Source organism: Mixophyes fleayi, assembly GCF_038048845.1.
Source record: "Mixophyes fleayi isolate aMixFle1 chromosome 4 unlocalized genomic scaffold, aMixFle1.hap1 SUPER_4_unloc_3, whole genome shotgun sequence".
Lineage (NCBI taxonomy): Eukaryota > Metazoa > Chordata > Amphibia > Anura > Limnodynastidae > Mixophyes > Mixophyes fleayi.
Genome location: NW_027445889.1, coordinates 303,997 through 310,000, shown reverse-complemented (window position 1 = coordinate 310,000; position 6,004 = coordinate 303,997). Strand labels below are relative to the sequence as shown.

General features: G+C 39.6%; 4 non-coding genes across 4 annotated transcripts; all 4 read left to right on the top strand.

Annotated features, from left to right (window-relative positions):
• Positions 1–569: 569 nt before the first annotated feature.
• Positions 570–642, top strand: TRNAV-AAC (transfer RNA valine (anticodon AAC)). Its single transcript has one exon. It is a non-coding gene; the product is annotated as a tRNA-Val (tRNA).
• A 1,402-nt stretch (positions 643–2,044) lies between these two features.
• Positions 2,045–2,117, top strand: TRNAV-AAC (transfer RNA valine (anticodon AAC)). The gene has a single exon. It is a non-coding gene; the product is annotated as a tRNA-Val (tRNA).
• A 1,003-nt stretch (positions 2,118–3,120) lies between these two features.
• On the top strand, positions 3,121–3,193 carry TRNAV-AAC (transfer RNA valine (anticodon AAC)). Its single transcript has one exon. It is a non-coding gene; the product is annotated as a tRNA-Val (tRNA).
• A 1,402-nt stretch (positions 3,194–4,595) lies between these two features.
• On the top strand, positions 4,596–4,668 carry TRNAV-AAC (transfer RNA valine (anticodon AAC)). The gene has a single exon. It is a non-coding gene; the product is annotated as a tRNA-Val (tRNA).
• Positions 4,669–6,004: the final 1,336 nt, after the last annotated feature.

Sequence of the window (6,004 nt, the reverse complement as noted above, 5' to 3'; positions counted from 1 at the left end):
TGGGTGTTCAGGTTGAGATCAGATCTTCCTTAACACCAATACATCAATAGTAAATTTGATCTTGTAACTATACTAGGTCTACAACGGAATAAAAAAAGAGTAAAACTTAAATGAAACAAAAAACAAATGAAAAGATCAAAAAATTATGAAAACGAAATACGACAATATTCCCTGTCCTTCTCCCCAGCTTGAGGAAACCACTTCAATCACTGTGAGACACATACAAAAATGTCTGAATGTCACACAGAATGAACGGCACCCCATAATTTGGGAAATTATACCAGAATTCAATCATACTACACCTATGTGGTATAATGAGACACAAGCTGGGAAAGGACTATCTCTGGATTCTGATTTTACTAAGTGACCAACCATCCAAGATGGAGCCCTAATGAAGTACTAGGAAATGGGGACCCTGGATACCTCGATGTGTGTAGGATAACACCCTCAGACAGTCAGTGTAAATAATCAAAACCTTTTATCAATTTGAGTCCAGATACAGATCATTAAATGTCAGTAAGGATCCCTCTCTATTACAGTGGCAGAGGTCAACAAAGCTCACAGCTGGTGTTTCTGTAGTGTAGTGGTTATCACATTCGCCTAACACGCGAAAGGTCCCCGGTTCGAAACCAGGCAGAAACAAGTGTTAGATCTCCTTTTATATAGGACATGTGAGATGTAAAATTGATATAACATCTTTTAAATAGTTGTATCAACAGGAACTTTTAATGTCATTGCAACACCATCTACCTATCCACCTTCATATATGATTTAACAATCATTTCCATACGCCTCCTGTATATCTTAGCAATAGCTCCTGTCGGGCACCTAACCTCTCTATGTCTTTCAGGAAGAAGTCACAGGGATGATGTCAATGAGGTTTCAGGCAGACATAGAAAGGGAATGCGACCATTGCATCCCAGCTTCTTTATTGAATGGTGTGCGGAAGCCATTTATCTGCCAGGAACCACTCATCATTGTTCTTGGTCATGACACAGGGATCTGTGACTTACCGTAACTCCATGCCTAAAATTGCACAAGACATTACCGTTACATCCTGTAGCGGGAAGGGGTTAATTTTATTAGTTAACCATAGAGCAGCAGCAAAACATAACTATGAATTATAAAACATCTTCTTTTAAATTAGTTAATAGTGAAGATAGAATTGAAGAACATTGTTCAACGTTATGTGCATACCGTGAAGCGGCCTCGTTAGCACAGTAGGTAGCGCGTCAGTCTCATAATCAACACTTCCTCACCACTGTCTTTCTTTGTTGTTAAACCAGCTATATTGCTATGAGACGACTTAGAGGTTGCACTGACAGCCAAAGGCTCCACTGAGTGGGCAAGAACTGATTCATATGGCTATTTCCCTCCTAGTCACTCAATGGGAGTGCTGTGTTCAAAATGTGTAAGTGTCTGTGCACTTCCGCATATAGTGATGGGAGATAGCTAGTTGACTGTAGTGTCAACTATGGGTGTTCAGGTTGAGATCAGATCTTCCTTAACACCAATACATCAATAGTAAATTTGATCTTGTAACTATACTAGGTCTACAACGGAATAATAAAAGAGTAAAACTTAAATGAAACAAAAAACAAATGAAAAGATCAAAAAATTATGAAAACGAAATACGACAATATTCCCTGTCCTTCTCCCCAGCGTGAGGAAACCACTTTAATCACTGTGAGACACATACAAAAATGTCTCAATGTCACACAGAATGAACGGCACCCCATAATTTAGGAGATTTTACCAGAATTTAATCATACTACACCTATGTGGTATAATGAGACACAAGGTGGGAAAGGACTATCTCTGGATTCTGATTTTACTAAGTGACCAATCATTCAAGATGGACCCCTAATGAAGTACTAGGAAATGGGGACCCTGGATACCTCGATGTGTGTAGGATAACACCCTCAGACAGTCAGTGTAAATAATCAAATCCTTTTATCAATTTGAGTCCAGATACAGATCATTAAATGTCAGTAAGGATCCCTCTCTATTACAGTGGCAGAGGTCAACAAAGCTCACAGCTGGTGTTTCTGTAGTGTAGTGGTTATCACATTCGCCTAACACGCGAAAGGTCCCCGGTTCGAAACCGGGCAGAAACAAGCGTTAGATTTCCTTTTATATAGGACATGTGAGATGTAAAATTGATATAACATCTTGTAAATAGTTGTATCAACAGGAACTTTTAATGTCATTGCAACATCATCTACCTATCCACCTTCATATATGATTTAACAATCATTTCCATACGCCTCCTGTAAATCTTAGCAATAGCTCCTGTAGGGCACCTAACCTCTCTATGTCTTTCAGGAACAAGTCACAGGGATGATGTCAATGATGTTTCAGGGAGACATAGAAAGGGGATGCGACCATTGCATCCCAGCTTCTTTATTGAATGGTGTGCGGAAGCCATTTATCTGCCAGGAACCACTCATCATTGTTCTTGGTCATGACACAGGAATCTGTGACTTGCCGTAACTCCCTGCCTAAAATTGAACAAGACATTACCGTTACATCCTGTAGCGGGAAGGGGTTAATTTTATTAGTTAACCATAGAGCAGCAGCAAAACATAACTATGAATTACAAAACATCTTCTTATAAATTAGTTAATAGTGAAGATAGAATTGAAGAACATTGTTCAACGTTATGTGCATACAGTGAAGCGGCCTCGTTAGCACAGTAGGTAGCGCGTCAGTCTCATAATCAACACTTCCTCACCACTGTATTTCTATGTTGTCAAACCAGCCATATTGCTATGAGACGACGTAGAGGTTGCACTGACAGCCAAAGGCTCCAATGAGTGGGCAAGAACTGATTCATATGGCTATTTCCCTCCTAGTCACTCAATGGGAGTGCTGTGTTCAAAATGTGTAAGTGTCTGTGCACTTCCGCATATAGTGATGGGAGATAGCTAGTTGACTGTAGTGTCAACTATGGGTGTTCAGGTTGAGATCAGATCTTCCTTAACACCAATACATTAATAGTAAATTTGAGTGTAAATAATCAAAACCTTTTATCATTTTGAGTCCAGATACAGATCATTAAATGTCAGTAAGGATCCCTCTCTATTACAGTGGCAGAGGTCAAGAAAGCTCACAGCTGGTGTTTCTGTAGTGTAGTGGTTATCACATTTGCCTAACACGCAAAAGGTCCCCGGTTCGAAACCGGGCAGAAACAAGCGTTAGATCTCCTTTTATATAGGACATTTGAGATGTAAAATTGATATAACATCTTTTAAATAGTTGTATCAACAGGAACTTTTAATGTCATTGCAACACCATCTACCTATCCACCTTCATATATGATTTAACAATCATTTCCATACGCCTCCTGTATATCTTAGCAATAGCTCCTGTCGGGCACCTAACCTCTCTATGTCTTTCAGGAAGAAGTCACAGGGATGATGTCAATGAGGTTTCAGGCAGACATAGAAAGGGAATGCGACCATTGCATCCCAGCTTCTTTATTGAATGGTGTGCGGAAGCCATTTATCTGCCAGGAACCACTCATCATTGTTCTTGGTCATGAGACAGGGATCTGTGACTTACCGTAACTCCATGCCTAAAATTGCACAAGACATTACAGTTACATCCTGTAGCGGGAAGGGGTTAATTTTATTAGTTAACCATAGAGCAGCAGCAAAACATAACTATGAATTACAAAACATCTTCTTATAAATTAGTTAATAGTGAAGATAGAATTGAAGAACAATGTTCAACGTTATGTGCATACCGTGAAGCGGCCTCGTTAGCACAGTAGGTAGCGCGTCAGTCTCATAATCAACACTTCCTCACCACTGTCTTTCTATGTTGTTAAACCAGCTATATTGCTATGAGACGACTTAGAGGTTGCACTGACAGCCAAAGGCTCCACTGAGTGGGCAAGAACTGATTCATATGGCTATTTCCCTCCTAGTCACTCAATGGGAGTGCTGTGTTCAAAATGTGTAAGTGTCTGTGCACTTCCGCATATAGTGATGGGAGATAGCTAGTTGACTGTAGTGTCAACTATGGGTGTTCAGGTTGAGATCAGATCTTCCTTAACACCAATACATCAATAGTAAATTTGATCTTGTAACTATACTAGGTCTACAACGGAATAATAAAAGAGTAAAACTTAAATGAAACAAAAAACAAATGAAAAGATCAAAAAATTATGAAAACGAAATACGACAATATTCCCTGTCCTTCTCCCCAGCGTGAGGAAACCACTTTAATCACTGTGAGACACATACAAAAATGTCTCAATGTCACACAGAATGAACGGCACCCCATAATTTAGGAAATTTTACCAGAATTTAATCATACTACACCTATGTGGTATAATGAGACAAAAGGTGGGAAAGGACTATCTCTGGATTCTGATTTTACTAAGTGACCATCCATCCAAGATGGACCCCTAATGAAGTACTAGGAAATGGGGACCCTGGATACCTCGATGTGTGTAGGATAACACCCACAGACAGTCAGTGTAAATAATCAAATCCTTTTATCAATTTGAGTCCAGATACAGATCATTAAATGTCAGTAAGGATCCCTCTCTATTACAGTGGCAGAGGTAAACAAAGCTCACAGCTGGTATTTCTGTAGTGTAGTGGTTATCACATTCACCTAACACGCGAAAGGTCCCCGGTTCGAAACCGGGCAGAAACAAGCGTTAGATTTCCTTTTATATAGGACATGTGAGATGTAAAATTGATATAACATCTTGTAAATAGTTGTATCAACAGGAACTTTTAATGTCATTGCAACATCATCTACCTATCCACCTTCATATATGATTTAACAATCATTTCCATACGCCTCCTGTAAATCTTAGCAATAGCTCCTGTAGGGCACCTAACCTCTCTATGTTTTTCAGGAACAAGTCACAGGGATGATGTCAATGATGTTTCAGGGAGACATAGAAAGGGGATGCGACCATTGCATCCCAGCTTCTTTATTGAATGGTGTGCGGAAGCCATTTATCTGCCAGGAACCACTCATCATTGTTCTTGGTCATGACACAGGAATCTGTGACTTGCCGTAACTCCCTGCCTAAAATTGAACAAGACATTACCGTTACATCCTGTAGCGGGAAGGGGTTAATTTTATTAGTTAACCATAGAGCAGCAGCAAAACATAACTATGAATTACAAAACATCTTCTTATAAATTAGTTAATAGTGAAGATAGAATTGAAGAACATTGTTCAACGTTATGTGCATACAGTGAAGCGGCCTCGTTAGCACAGTAGGTAGCGCGTCAGTCTCATAATCAACACTTCCTCACCACTGTATTTCTATGTTGTCAAACCAGCCATATTGCTATGAGACGACGTAGAGGTTGCACTGACAGCCAAAGGCTCCAATGAGTGGGCAAGAACTGATTCATATGGCTATTTCCCTCCTAGTCACTTAATGGGAGTGCTGTGTTCAAAATGTGTAAGTGTCTGTGCACTTCCGCATATAGTGATGGGAGATAGCTAGTTGACTGTAGTGTCAACTATGGGTGTTCAGGTTGAGATCAGATCTTCCTTAACACCAATACATCAATAGTAAATTTGATCTTGTAACTATACTAGGTCTACAACGGAATAATAAAAGAGTAAAACTTAAATGAAACAAAAAACAAATGAAAAGATCAAAAAATTATGAAAACGAAATACGACAATATTCCCTGTCCTTCTCCCCAGCTTGAGGAAACCACTTCAATCACTGTGAGACACATACAAAAATGTCTGAATGTCACACAGAATGAACGGCACCCCATAATTTGGGAAATTATACCAGAATTCAATCATACTACACCTATGTGGTATAATGAGACACAAGCTGGGAAAGGACTATCTCTGGATTCTGATTTTACTAACTGACCAACCATCCAAGATGGACCCCTAATGAAGTACTAGGAAATGGGGACCCTGGATACCTCGATGTGTGTAGGATAACACCCTCAGACAGTCAGTGTAAATAATCAAAACCTTTTATCATTTTGAGTCCAGATACAGA